Raw genomic sequence first — 15,776 nt, 5'->3', positions numbered from 1 at the left:
AATCAGTCCACGATACACCATGAAAGGAGGCACAAACCGAACCTATAAAGGCAAGTCTCAATGCAAGCTTAAGTCAGGTGTTAACCTTCATTTGTCTTTTTGGTTATTTTTTTTTATGTATTGTTTTGTTAATATCCAACTTCGATAGCTATTAAATTGATCGCTTGTCAGTCAAATGATCAACATTTGCTCAACTGCCAGTGAAAAAACTAACAGTGTTACCAATTCAATTGGCATAGTTTCCTATAAGTGGAACTGGACTACCAACAGGAAAAAAAAGTTGACTTGAATCTCCATGTGCTGCAAGCATAGCAAGACCAATGTAAAGACTTGTTCATGTGCAGAAGTCTGGAAAGAAGAAATGGCTGTTTACCTAAATGGTCAAAGTGCCTGGTTTCTTTTTTTAGTTTTTTTGTCCTTATTTGTCAATGAAGATGTATTTAAACTTTTTTTTTCAATTTGCACATGAGTTCTGGAAGAAGACTGCATTAAAATGCAGTGATTAAGATATATTACCTGCTCTCTTTGGGTATTGTAGTCATAACCTGTGTGGTCTGGGAAACAAAAATACACAGTTTTTTTCCTTTCAGCAAATGGCTACCACAAATGGTTTCTGTAACATACCCTGAATGTACTGTAACTGCCTCTACCTTGAACACGCCTTTTCTATTTAAATAGTTTGTAAGTATATTCTCTGAATTGTGAAGTGCATAACTTACAACCAACGATGTCATAACCTCTACAGTAGCCTTCTGCAAGTTCTGCTACCATCACCAAAATACCCAACATTCAAGTTGAATGCATTTCCTCCGGGATTTGAAGATGATGAAGAGGAAGTCACTGAAGTATAAAGGAATTGTTCTATATATGGGGGAGGAAATGTCAGAAGTCAGTAGGTCTTCAGCCTGCTGTCAGGTGAGCTACCGAAGGGTGGTTTCGCAAACTAATTCTCAGACCAGAAGATGGACTGTATTTGATCTTGCAATCCTTTCTGTTCAGCTTCCTGTTCTTCCCATCCCTTTCCATGCTGTGTATTTCTTCTAGACTCACTCATCTCGCTCCTTCGTGTGTCTGGCCAAGTTTTGAGTATTACTAGTTTAGCTGCAAGGGGACGCTGATGGTATTTGTATATTGCTGGTCCCTGATCTTACATGTGCTTAATTTTACATATAGGAGTGTGCTTAAGAAAAAAAAAATAAATATCAAGGTGCTAGTTAGTGTCTTCTTGGCTTTGCCTCAGTAACTAATGTGAATATTCTTTGCAAAAGTGATTTTTTCAAGATACCTACTTTTGAGGTACTTCTAATAGAAAACCCTATGGAACAAGAGAGGTTGTTTACTGCTGTTCTGCAATGTGTAAAGACACATTTTACATGGGAAGTGACATTACTGTGTTCATGAAGGCCTGCATAATTAATGGAATGATAGTTATCGAAGAGAAAGCTGAACTGTAGAGGGATTTTTTTTTAGTCAAGGTTTAAAGCAGTGTTTGAATATTTCGGTGACTGATGTTTTGGATAAATGATAACATAGGAATGGTCTGTGTATGGATGCAGATAATCATATTCGCAGCCCAAAGTTGACATTTCTTCCAAAACATTGAATGCTGATCAAATAGCAAAGCTTTAATATATAAATAAAAAAAAAAAAATCACCACTGCCCTGTGGTACTTGCTTTCTAAGGGAAAGTACCAATTTCATTGTTACCAAATTATCTCTGCCATATAATCTCCACAGCATCCAGTAGTACCTCATGGGAAAAGCTAGCTATCTCATTTCTCTCTAGAGGAAGTGTCCATGTTACGGCCAATCTACGCTTAGGTGTAACCTGTCGCCAAGGTACATGTGGAAGCATTGGGGCTGAGCTCCTGGAAGAGATAGACAGGATTCGTTGCCTTTCTAGCTCATTACACTTTTCTTGCTTGCTGTCCAAGCAAGGATGCTGGGATATATGATGAGTCTTTTCACTGTGGTGAATGTGGCCCTTCTTTATACATCATAAAGAGGCCAAAAAAAAAAAAAAATCCCTCTACCTCTACACCTGTTGTTCACCTGTAAAGCTTCAAGTTACAAAATGATATATATATTTTAACCTTTTTTTGTCTTTCAGAAGCATACTAATTGTTTGCCACTGAGGCCTTTTATCTACTGTATTTTAATATGTTCATTTGATAGTCATCGAAATCTCTTTGTACTTCTAACCTGTAGATCTTTGTTATGTTTCTTACTGCTCCTTTTTCCTCGTTCTCCAGTCCACTTTTAAATTGATAAATAGAAAGCTGTACACTCTCTATTCCTATTACATTTTACACTAGTGGAACTGGTATTTTGGTAGCGCCTTAATTTTGCAGTTGTGAAATGATTGTATCAACTCTTATCTGGGGCTTCTGTCCAGATTTAAATGAGTATGTTTAATGTAGATAAACTTGAAACCATTTTTTACTGTTTTAAAGCTAGTTATGAAATGGAGTGTGTACATATGTATAAATATAAATTATTAATCTGCACCTTTTTGTATCTAGTAAATACAGGAGAAGTTCATGTTCTAACCGCATTTGGCACTTCCTGTTGCATAAGCAAAACCAAAACTTTTTTTAAAAATTGCAATGTTCATTTCATGTATATTTGCAATATTCATGGGAAATGTATTTAATTTATGTGATATTTGGAATAAAACAGATTGAATTTATAAGAGCGTGAGTTTATGGGAAACCTTTATCACTCTGAGGGCTAAGAGCTAGAGCCATGGTAAATACAGAACAGAAACAAGCTGCTGATGTGCCACTGTCAGAAGGGGGATGATAGTTTGATTTCCCTGACACGAGCCTAAGCGATGAGAATGGGCCCTGTGAGGTTTTAAGAAACAAACGGCATCCCAGAAGCGGTGGTTAGGTGTTGCAGTTCAGAAGTTGCATGGCAAAGATTTTAGCCCCGTTGTGGGAGGAGTGGGGGAGGCTGCAGAGGGTGCAGCATGGTGGGGTTTGCTGGGGGCCTGGTGCAGCCTGAGGTGCTGCATGTGAATGGGGGGGGGGTGGATTTTAAGGGGAGCAAGAGGTCTCCAAAACGGGAGGGAGGTGAGGAGCCCGCAGCAGAGGGGATGGGGGAGATGAACCCTTAACTCCCCCAGGGTGCGATGTGACAAAGGTGGGAGAGGGATCATACAGTTGGGTGCTTCCTTTTGTAGCTTCTTGGATTGAGTTATTTTTTTAGCCCTACTCATGACCTGACTGGCCCCATGGAATAAATTCTGAAAAATATGGTTGCAGTTAAGGACGCAAAATGCTTTATTGACTAAGCCCAATGAAAGAAAATGCCTTCCAGGTGCTGCAGGGTGGAGGTGATGTTCCATGCTGAGCTGCTGGGCACAGCTGGCACGGGTGCGGGGGGTGGTGGGACACCGGCCAGGCTGCAGCAGCAGCAGCAAAATGCAGTTGTGGGAGGGCAGAGTCGGGCCCGATTGTGGAGAGCATACCCCCATCCCTCAGCTACATCTCACTGCCAGCTGAGCAAAACCACTCTGAAAGCATTTTTTGTTAGTACTGGCATTTTTTTTTTTCTTTTGGTGTTGGATTGACTGCGCTGCCATTTGTGCCTGTATTCACTGAATGTCTGAGCAAATAAACATCCGTTATAGGACTGCTCTTTTAAAAGAAGTTGCAAGTGTGTGTTGGAGTACACGTATAAATGATGCTTGAGCTGTTTTGATACGCTAGACAACAGCATTCTTTAAATATCACTCCTTTCACCAAAGGAAGGAGGTGGGGAAGGATGACTGATCTACCTTTCTTTTTTATTGTCCAGATCCTTGCATGCTTCATGACTTTGAAAGCAATAGAAGCAAAATAACTGCATGAAGCCGGTAAACATTAATAGGAATTTTTTTCTCACCCTGCATATCCTTTGCTAGCTGATGTCAAGCCCTGGAAAGGCAGCATATCAGACTGTGCCCTTTTCCCTGAGCCTTGGAGTGATGCCATTCCAAGAGCATGGAAACTTTAGTGGTCTGTTGTCCTCTTTGCGTTACTTTTTGCTTCATCAGACTGGGAACCCGAAACAGTGCCGCTTAATTCTGTCTAGCAGCACTTATATTTGGAAGGCTGAGCACTTGCTGGAAGCTGTTGACTATTGAGTCATAGAATAAGAAAAATGAGTAATCTGGACCAAAAAACCTGGGACTCTGTATCTATGGGGGCGGGGGAGGGGGAAATGTGAATCCATGCCAGCACTTTGCTTAGTTCCTTTAACGAATGTGTATCCTACGCTTGCAGCTGAAAGACAGGCATGTTTTTAATTGCATTTACGTTATGCGGTAGGAACAAGTTGTTTCTCAGTCAAGATGAGTATCAGTTGCTGTCAACTTTTAGAGCACTGTTCTGCCATATGTGGGGTTCAGCCTTGTCTGCTAAATTTGGGACTACATGCATCCATGGAAGAAATGTCTTAACTTTTAAATGTCGCTTACATTTTATTCTCATAAACACCTGCTGCTCTATTTGTGCAACAGCCGCATTGGAGCCCTGCCCCTGGGAGGCCCTAGATTTTGAATACAGAAGCTGGACCAGAAGCTGGTCCTGGGGGCCAGGCCAGTTAATCTCACCATAGATCAAGTTAGAGAAACAGCTCTGGTCCCCTTTTCTCTACCCAGTGTATTCCAGAGGCAGAGCTGAAACTTCTCAAGTTATACTCCTGGTGTCCATGCAGGCTTGAGGATGGTATACTGCAAGTGCCCAAGAGCATAATTTTCTTTAATCGTAACAACAGCCAAAGGGGAACACCTCCGTGCAGTCCCTTCAGCCCATCAACCCATTCGTGTTCACCACAGCATGAAATCCTCCCACCCTCAGTTCAGCTCACAGACCCCATGGGAGACCTACAGCTCATCGTGGCTGTGGTCTTTCCTGTCATTCCTAGCCCCTTCTCGTCGTGAGCCCTTGTTCTTCCCTTGCTGATCTGCTGGTTTTCTTTTCAAGGGAGAAAAGAGACGAAAGGTAAGAAATGAGCCAGACATCCCAGAAAGTTTTGCTGGCTGGTAGCTCCAGTTGCCAGTTTTTTGGCCGAAGCTGTAGCTGGAGAGCAGGTTCAGGCAGAAGGACCCCTCATGTCCTGTCAGAGCAGATCTGACAGGGAAACAAAGATGTTTTTAAAGTGGAAGGAGGGAGGAATATGTAATGTGATGTCCTTCATCATAAGAGGAAAGATACCCAACTTTGAGCCTAGGCTCAGCCCTGCCCTCAAGCAAATACCTCATGTTTTCTGCTGGTGGCTGAGGCACCTCACAGTGCTTGCTGGCTGCCCTTGTTGGCTAACAGAAGGTGGTTTCTAGCAGATGGACTTGCTGTGGCTAAGTAGTCATGGTATCAGAAAATGCCCGTGTGGTCTGTGCCAGCTTCATTTTCTTTTATCTGAAATTATTTGGCTTGGATAGAAGGAGGCAAGATCATCCATTGCCTGAATGGAAGTCCACCTAACAGGGGCCCTTGTGCAGCACTAATGTGATTTCCCTATTCCCTCTCTGTGAATGTTTTGCAGTGTTCAGGTAAGACCTATCCGCATGAGGCTGCATGGAGATGTGAGCCTGCCACCAACATGTCTTTTAGCAGTTCCAGCTAAACCACTAGTGATGTTCTGTGTTACAGAGGACAGGTCCTATATCAAGACGTGTTACAAGGCTGTCAAGGTAAAATTGGTTTCTGCAACTCAAGCCTATGCCACCAGTAGTCCAAGCTGCATCAGCGCCTTTGCTAAAGGGTGACTCTGTTCCTGACACTTTCAGGCAGCTGCCTGGAGCCCTGCCTATACTTTCAGCAAACGCTGTGCTGGAGCATCTGGAAATGATGCTGTTCTCTACAGGCACATCAACAGGTGGTGCTTCATGTGGAGCATGATTGACTTCTATTTAAGTAACTCTGTGAGGTCCTGTGTGAACTAGGACACAAAGGATGTAGACCCAAAGCTTAATTGCCAATGGAGACTGAGGTTCAAATAGAGGTATTCGAAGAAAACAAAAGTTACTTACTCAGAACCAGAATTCACTTAAGTATGTGTGCCATGTGTGTTTCCATTCCAGCCTCCTCCCCCTCTTCTTCGTTCTTTGTTTCCTTGGTCTCTGCTGGAAGTGGAGTGCAGGAGGGCACATGAGGGAGCACCTAAACCTCAAGCACCATGCTTTGCGGTGGGACCAGAGTAATTCCAGAGGAATGGCTAATACTGAAGTATCCAGCCTGGTTTACTTAAGATGCACCATCCCCAAAGCTTAAGTATATGTGTGGAAAAACCATCTAGAAGAGATGGAGTTACTTTAGAGTAAGTTTTTATTCTCTCTTACTGTTGATAGGAATTAGCTCTCTGCCCCCTCTCTCCCAACACCAGGTTTAACTATGAAGCTCAGGATTAAGCACATTCGATCCCATCTGCAGAGTAAATCCTCCATAAGAAGTGGACGATGTTCCAGGTGGCCTAAAGTCCTTTCTCAACACTGACTAGTACCAGACACTTGAAAAGTACAAGAAATGCTTGAATGGGAAAAATGAAAATAATCTGGCAGGATATTTCTCCCAAATCCCTCAATTTGTGGCTTCTATATGTCCTGGAAAGCTTTTTCTTTTGCTCTTCCAAACTTGTGGTATATAGAATTTGAGGGACACTCTGTCCTTTAGCAAGTAATGCAGTATAGTCATGGCATTCATAAAAAACAATCCATTCCTTCTTTAATCCTGCAATATTGTGACCTCACTGCCATGGTGTATCAACAAATTTCTCAAATTAATTGTGCACAGACATTGTTTTATTTTTCCTCTTTTCTTGTTCTGTTTTGTTTTGTCCAGTCTCTGAATTTCTATTATTTCTGGTATGTTTTCTTTCGCTAGAGAAGCACAAATCCATCACACTTTCCTAAATGAAAGAATTGTAAAAAAACGTGCCTCCCACTCTTCGCACATTTGAGTGGTTTGTTTGCTGTGTAGGTAGTTAAGGGATTGCATTCAGAAGCTGCGTGTCTGAATCGCAGGCTCCTCATTTTGCAGAGGTGCCTCCTTACCAGATGGTGCTTTCAAGCAAGTAATTTTCTTGTTTACTTTGCAGCAATCAGCTCTGCATAAGTGTCAGCTTTGGCTGCACCTTTTCAAATATTGTCATTACGTGCTAATTCTACAGCGCAGGGGCTTCTTGATTTTATCTTTATGGGCAATAACAAGTAATTCCTCTTGGAGGATGTGTACCAAGACATCGGTAAGAGTTGATGTCCTTCCAGTTGTAAGACAGCCTGGGTGTACCTCTTTTTTTTTTTTTTTTAGCAGAGATCTCTAGCCCACTTCAGAGAGCCAGCTGCTGACTACAGTTTGCCTTTCGCTCAGCACTCTGTTACTTCTGTGCTTAGTGCTGGAAAATCTCTTGGTGTGAAGGAGTTAAATATTTCTGAGTTCTCGCTTGAGTCATCTGTCCCCGAGTCGGAGTGGGTTTGCTTGCAAGCACGTATGGGGTTGGAGCCAGTCCGGGAACAGGAGCGTGCGGCTCACGTCTGACATGCACCCGCTTGGGCAGAAACCAGGGAACAGCCACTGCAAATAAAAACACATCGAGAGGGGAAGGGATGCACAGGGCTCAGGGAGGATTAGCTAAGGATGCTTCGTCGCTTCGCCTTCATTCATTCGAGGTGGAAGAAGGAATACAGGGAAAGCGGGGATGTTTTTGGCTCTGCTTCTATTCATAAAACTGCGTGTGAGATTGTTCTCTGGCGCAAGCGCTGCCTGGCACAGAGCAGCTGTGTGTGTCCATAGTGTTAAACCCTCTTTCCCACCCAAAACGTGCAGCTTCACACAAATGACATATTGGGAATGGTCCCTGTGTTTGTACTAATTCCTGAGCTGTGGCTGCGGATTTGAGGGGGCGGGTGGGGGTGGTAACGTTATCTGGAGGGAGCCAAAAGCTTTCCTCAGCTCTTCTTAATTTGCTCATATAGACATAGCCTTGATGGGGTGGTTTTTTAGGCAATGAGAAGTTTCACAAAGAGGGACTCCGGGTGTGGGAGGGGGTGAGCACAGCTGCGAGTGGGGCTGTGAGGGAAGCAGTTTGGCTCTGGCTGGCTTCGGATATGATGCTGGTGACTGGCATAGGGAATCCTAGCAGGCATCTCCTACACAAGGCTTTACAGTGCTCTGGCTTGATCTCCCTAAATGAAGTTTAAGGTCTTGGTCTGCTAAGTGTGCAGGAAGGGGGAGAAGTGGAGGATTGGAGAAGCGGTGATAAATTTTGGATGAAATCACAGAAAAGTATCCTAAGGAGTTTGTCTGTTTGTCACGTTTCCCATTGAATGAAGACAGGATATGAGACCAGGCTTGTGCGTACAGGGCTGATGGTGACCAAAGAGCCTGGAGTACACTGCACCAAAAAGGAGCGTAGGGCCACCAGTCTGGACTGGAATAAAGGCCTGTCTGGCCCAGTGCCCTGTTTCCAGCAGTAGCCAAAAAACCCAGGGGAGAACAGGGCAATACTAATACTTCACGTCCCAGCCTCCAGCACTAAAGAGACTTCCTGAGCCAGATGTGATGTCTGTATGTTTTGGAGCCCTTAGTAGATCTCACTTCCATATTTTTTATGGCACCTTTTTGAACCCGTGGGAACTTTCAGCATCCACAGCCTTGTTTGGTGAGGATGTCCACAGGCTGGCTGGAGGGTGTGTGAAGGACTACTTTTTGTTTTGGACTAGGATCCTACTAGCTTCCCTTTGTGCTCCCTAGCCCTTGTATTTGAAGATTAAAGGTAAGCTGTAGGGCTTTGTCTATTTAGGGCTCGGGTGGGGGAGGGTGGGCTAGTGAAGGTAGATTTTTGGAAGAAGTCATGGGCAGGTGGCCTTAACAGGTCACCATTTCTCTCTTCTGATACAGGAACTAAGAGGCACCAACAGGAGGCACCAGGAGCTGAACAAGGGAAAGGATTCTTCCTCCAAGCCCACAATCTAGTGGTTTTTTCCACTTTCGTTGCACTGCTAGTGCTAGCATAGAGCTTTATCAGACCAGAGAGTCCAGGCTGAGTCACTGTCTCTCTTGGATCTCTCCTGTAATTCCTCGTGATCAGCCTTCACCCGTATAGCCCTGAACGACTCAGCATTATCAAGAGAAAAGAGGCATCTCCATGTCCCCCCTGTACAGGCACAAGGTCTGTGGTGGGTTCATGGAGGACCAAGTGAGCCAAGCAGCCAGGCAACCCCAAAGGTGGCTGGATCGATGGGCTTTGCCAGAAAAATACAGAGATGTTTCTGCTGGCAGCAGAGTTTGCATGATGTGATAGAAGCATATTTTTAGCCACTTTTTTTTCTATTCAACAGGCAATTTTGCCATTTCCTCTGCCCGCAGCTTTAGAAAGCCAAACAGCTAGCAATGCAGAACAGATGGTAGAGAGAAATCTGCCTGCAGCACCTGTATGAAGTAGAAGATATTTCTGCTATCTGTGAGGGAAGTGGCCACAAAATACAGATGCTAATCAGCCTAAAACCATGCATCTCAATCCCCTTCTATTTGCTGTTGGAAGGTGGCAGCTGAGAGGTCACCTCTGAGCTTTAGGAGGGTCAGCTGACAGCAGACCATGCTAGTGTTACCAGTTAAGCACTGTAGGAATAGTTGACCTACCTAGTAGTTGGGAGAGTCAGAGATGCTCCCAGGTCTTGCTCTGAGCACCCCACAGCTGTTCTAGCCTAGAGCTGGGCTCATCTTGCCTGTTGGCTTCTTCTGCCCTTCCTCTGGATCCCATGTTTCTGTCACTGGCTGCAGGCTGACACCTTTCTTCCTCTCTCTCCCAGCCTATCTGAAGCGTGCCAGTGAGAGGGAGCTATTCACAAGACAAGGAAAAGAAAATTAACGCTGGAGACTTCCTGGCATGGTTCGACTGCTTTAAGTAGTGCTGATTCTGCTGCAGGCTAGATGTGGTCACAGCTGGGTGGGAGGTTTGGCAGGAGAGACCTGGGTGACCACAGCATGCCAGAGGGAGCACGCATCTTGCAGCTGGGGCTGCTCCCCTGATTCTTCCTCTGGTACAGCCATGCCTTTGGGGATGAGAAGAAAAGCTCAGCAGAACAAGGTCTAATCAAAGCATTCTTCCCTAGCTTGACTAACCTGATCTCCTTCTATGACAAGGTGACCCACTTAGTGGGTGAGGGAAAGGCTGTGGATGTTGTCTACTTAGACTTTAGCAAAGCCTTCGACACCGTTTCCCACAGTATTCTCCTGGAGAAATGGGCTGCTCATGGCTTGGATGGGCATATTCTTCACTGGGTAAAAAACTGGCTGGATGCCCAGACCCAGAGAGTTGCAGTGAATGGAGTTAAATCCAACTGGTGGCCAGTCACAAGTGGTCTTCCCCAGGGCTCTGTACTGGGGCCAGTTCTGTTTGACATCTTTCTCAATAATCTGGTTGAGGGTATTGAGTGCACCCTCAGTAAGTTTACAGATGACACCAAGTTGGGCAGGAGTATCGACCTGCTCGAGGGTAGGATGGCCCTGCAGAGGGACCTGGACAGGTTGGACTGATGGGCCAAGGCCAACTGTATGAGGTCCAACAAGGCGAAGTGCCAGGTCCTGCACTTGGGTCACAACAATCCCATGCAACGCTACAGGCTTGGGGAAGAGTGGCTGGAAAGCTGCCTGGCCGAAAAGGACCTGGGGGTGCTGGTTGACAGCCGGCTGAACATGAGCCAGCAGTGTGCCCAAGTGGCCAAGAAGGCCAACAGCATCCTGGCTTGTATCAGGAATGGTGTGGCCAGCAGGAGCAGGGAGGTGATTGTGCCCCTGTACTCGGCGCTGGTGAGGCTGCACCTGGAATACTGTGCCCAGTTTTGGGCCCCTCACTGAAAGGAAGACATTGAGGTGCTGGAACGTGTTCAGAGAAGGGCAAAGAAGCTGGTGAAGGGTCTGGAGCACAGGCCTTATGAGGAGGGAATGGGGGTTGTTTAGCCTGGAGAAGAGGAGGCTGAGGGGAGACCTTATCGCTCTCTACAGCTACCTGAAAGGAGGTTGTAGTGAGGTGGGTGTCGGTCTCTTCTCCCAAGCAGTTAGCAATAGGATGAGAGGAAATGGCCTCAAGTTGTGTCAAGGGAGGTTTAGATTGGATATTAGGAAAAATTTCTTCACAGCAAGGGTTATCAAGCATTGGAACAGGCTTCCCAGGGAAGTGGTTAAGTCCCCATCCCTGGAGGCATTTAAAAGATGTGTAGACGTGGCACTTAGGGCCATGGTTTAGTGGTGGACTTGGCAGTGCTACGTTAACAGTTGGACTCAATGATCTTAAAGGTCTTTTCCAACCTGCATGATTCTATGATTCATCAAAATGCTTTCCTTCACTAAATCTAGCAGTCCTTTGCCAGTTTTCCTGCTCTTCTTTCCCTACACCTTTTTTGTCTCTCTTTCTCTTTCCTGTACTGGCAGGCAAAGGAGTTAGAAGTTAAGGAGGGAAGCAGGGGGAGTCTGAAAAGAAGCCAGAACTTGGGTGGTTTTGCTGAGCCACCTCACTGCCATCCCAAACTGACTTATTTTACTCCTCCACTCACTGCAGCCCCTCCTGAAGAATGCAGGAGGTTGCGGAGCTGTGTGTAGCTGAGCTGTGTGTAGCTGTCATTACGGCCAGCACAGTAAACCTTTATTTTGGTTACCACTGGATACCCAGCTCCCCGTGTTGCATACCGTCTAACAGGAGCACCAGGCTGACTTGTCACCCCATCTTCTCTCACCTCCACTTAGCTCTTGGCTCTTGCGCAGGCAAAAAGCCTGCCTGCCGCCTGCGCTGCACCGAACCAACCCAAGGGCCTCACCCTGACCCTACCTTTTAACCACTCCCAGGCACCGAGGGAAAGATCCCTACAGCATTCCTTCGCACTGCGCAGCATCCCGCGAACTCTGTTTCTGCCAATAACTTTATGCCTTTGAGGACCGTACAGATGCAAGTATTTTTCCTAGGCACATTTCTGCAGACAGTTATTGCCTGTATGTTCTGTGTCCCTTTGGGAGTTTTAGTATAATATGTGTACTTTGGGAAAAGTCAGCTCTTTTCTGCTCAGAGCCAGGAGTCCCCTGCGAGTTCCCAGAAGCAGCTTGGGAACAGCCCTGCAAACCTGCCTGCATCCACGCATCCCGCTCAGCAGCCACCGGAGAAACTAGGTTCCCGATTGCTTCTGGAAAGAGACACCACGGCTCCTTTTAATGCTTCATTTCTCTTGCTAGATTTTTAGATAGAAAACCATGCCTCGGTGCAAGGCTGTGCCTCTGCTTTCAGCCACATCAGTAAGCACCCAGTGCCAGATGACTGAAACCAGCTTCCTCTCCCCACAGCTACTGGGAGGTAAATACATTATCCTGCCCCGTGCTGCAGACTGCCGGGACTGAACCACGACCAGCCACTGCCAGCGACTGTGTTATGTTGCAATCGCTACGTATTATTGTGGTTAAAATATACCCGGAGCGTGTAAAACATGAAATAATCCCTCCCATCTTTCTAGAGGGCTCTGAGTGTCGCTGCCAGCAATGACAGCAACAGTGGGACTCTGTAAGGTCTTGCGGCTGGAGAAACAATCCTTCCCACCACAAAATTTTAAGCCGCTTGATGATTTCAGCAAGACTTCCCAGTGACACAGAAGTCTCAGTTCTTGTAACTTTGATGAAAATTGGTGGTCAAGCAGAGGAGAGAGATGCCCTTAACTCCAATACCAGTTCCCTCTAAGGAAAAATCTGCGTTTTTAGATACTATCAATCGAGCAGAAGAAACAAATATTGAGGAAAACTAGGCTGGGATGGTTCTGAGAGCCCTGGGAACTACTTGTTTTAGTAGTAAATCTGCCCTGTCATCTTGTTCCCTCAGAGCATGACTAATCCCTACAGTACACAGCAAGGGCCTGGCTGTCACTCCGACCCAGCGCCGGTTGTAGCAGGCGGTCCGGCAGCGAGTCTGGGCTTTTGGCATTTTTGTCTTGTGCTCAGGCCACTCAGCGAAATGCTCAGAGCTCCTCTCCGACCCTGCGTCGCCTGTGCCTGCTCTCTTTCTTTTTAGCGAAGATTGCACTGCAATTTTAAAGCTAAACAGGAGAGCAACGAAGAGCAGCACGGACCTTGTAACTGCTGGCAGCATCACTTTTTTTGGCCTCAGTACCTATGAGCAAGCCTTCCCTTCTTGTCTCACAGTTGGACAGACCCTTCTTATCTCGCTCTGCCATAATTCTGCTGGGTTTTTTCCCTCTTTTGCTCCCACGGCAACCTCTTACAAGCCTGAACCAACTGCCTGAGCACCAGCAGGCGTTCCAGCCATGAGAGCAGCAATTGCATGTCATACCGCTGTTTTCTCTCGGCAAACACGTTGTCTTTGGGGAAGAGGGGGTCAATGTGACCAGAGCAGTATTTGGCCTCTGGACTTGTGGGTGACTCAGCACTGCTTTTATCTTTATAAGCTCCCAGGCAGGAGCCTGGCGATCCTGCCATTGCATCCCTCCTGCCCCCTCGCCCAGGCTACGGCATCTTTTCCTTTACCCTTTTGCCAAGCAGCGGGACACGACGATGCTGCTCTGACAAATGAGTGTCGCCTGGGGGTGCAGCGCCCTGATGCCGGCTGCATGCCGGTGGAGCAATTTAGCCCAGGAACCACAGGGATGCTGTGTCTCAGCCTCTTTTCTCAAGGAGAACTTCACGTCTCAGACATTGTCCAGAAGGGCAATTACATTACTGTAAATGACCGTGCACCTCTTTAAAGAAAGGTCATTAAACATCGGAAGGCCAGAGACTTGGATTAGTGACAAGAAGGCTCAATCAAAAGCTGTGGGGACAGTGACCCTGCCTAGGTGAAATGCTGATCCCCTGGCTGTGCCGCTGCCATGCTGCTGTTGCTGAAACTTGAGAGAGGTTCTGAGACCTGTGGAAATTTTGAAATTATATTAAGTGGTGAACGTTAAGAATTACAGAAAAAGAAAAACAAGCAAAATGTACAGCAGGGTTTTTTTCCCCTTCCTCCCCCATGTGAAACAGTAATGGAATATGTTCTCCTGGTGTAGTATAATGCTTTAAGTACTGTGTGTCCCAGTTTCACAATGCTCAGTACAGTGTGTACAAAACCAAATGTGAGTATGTCGTGGTTAGGCTGTTTATCAGCTATCTGCTTTACTGAATATATATTTCTACATGTGTGCTATTTTCACTGTGAAGTAACTCTATAAGTAAAGCAAAGGAAAAATCCATTACCAGTCAGTTAAATTTCACAGGGTCCTGAAAAAGGCTGCAGAGGATAGTCAATGTCAGGAAGCTAAACTATTGCAGGATTTTTTTCTTTTTTTTTTAAGGGTTACATCATTCTATGCTTTTTTCGGGGGGGGGGGGGGGGGGAGGGGTGTGATGTTATTTATGTTAATAAGTAGCCCCTGGATAAAGAAAGCAACTACAGTGTCATTTTGCAAAGTTTGCTGTGTCTCCTATCTTCTGCTATAAGCCCTCTGATTATGGGATTATTGTATAGTGTTGGCATCATTCAGCCAGTGCTAATAGCCAAAATTGATGGCATGTGCCAAAACTCCATTAACAAACACTGGTTCCCATTTCAAATGACTGCTCATTTCAGCCAAGCATGTGCTCCTTTTTATTTGCTGTTCATGAAACAGATTGCTTTTTTACATAAATGTAAACTGTTGCTTGTGTTTACCCCATGAGTTATATGGAAGGGGTATTTATTCTTTCTTTTGCTTCATGGCATTCTGTTTGCGGGCCCTTCAGGCTACTCCCATTATTGTGGGACTTTGATCCTTCACCTACTGCAGACACTGACTGGTCAAAGCAAAGGCTGCAAAAAGCTTCTAGGCTCAGTGGTTGGTGTATGCTTTGCAGATTTCCCCTTCCATGTCCTCCAGCCCAACTGTAATTGTGCAGAGTAACCATAACCTTCTTCAGCCCTCCTTTTACTGGCAGGAGGAGAACAGCTTCCTTCTCTTCCCTGATGATCAAAGTAGCCCATCTCTGCATTTGATCCTCCTTTGAGTTCCTGTGTCTTTCATATATGTGCCTAGAAATGCACACTGTATTATATTCCAGTATTTCCCCACCTGTATAGGACATACCTCCCTAAAGACTGAATCTTTCCCTTAATGGATCCCAGTGCCATTGGTGGGTCACGATAAGCTCACTCTTTCTTTCTCTCCTTTCATCATTTCCAGGTTTCAGTTCCTATCTTCCAGATAACTTTTCATTACTAGTTCCTGAATATATTTTGCATGACTGAGTTTCATTTCCATTCAGTTCAGTCCTGTGGGTCTTCAGGCACAATATCCTTGTCCTCCTCTGTACTGGTGCCTTTCAGCTTTGTAAAACACTCCCATGCTTATGTAAATCTCAGGAGTTATTAAACAAGAAGGACTTCTCTGAAGACTGATCCTTGAGAAAAAGAACTAGGTATTTTTTTCCATCTCCAGCCACGTAATTCCTTTTCAACTTGCTGTTAGTGCATCCCATAAGCCTTATGATTTGTCCGTTCATCATCATCTCCTTGAGCTTTATTGCTAGGATCCCATGGTGAACAGTGTCAAAACCAAATGAGACTAATTAATTTCTTAGACCAAGGAGATGCAGCAGTCTGGTTAGTCTCTGTTGATTTTACCGCGTTTTTCATTTAACGCCAGGTCCTTAGTCATCCTTTCATTTCAGGACTGCTCTGAAGTCTTCCACACAGTTAAGATCAGCTTGATAGGCTTGTAGGTACCTAAATAGTTCTCTCTCTTCTTAAATATTGGCATTACAATGTTTTCAGAAGGTAGCATTCCTAAC

Source organism: Pelecanus crispus, chromosome 1, assembly GCF_030463565.1.
Source record: "Pelecanus crispus isolate bPelCri1 chromosome 1, bPelCri1.pri, whole genome shotgun sequence".
In the NCBI taxonomy this organism is placed as follows: Eukaryota; Metazoa; Chordata; class Aves; order Pelecaniformes; family Pelecanidae; genus Pelecanus; species Pelecanus crispus.
The sequence above is the reverse complement of the archived record's forward strand: the minus strand, read 5'-3'. Positions refer to the sequence as shown.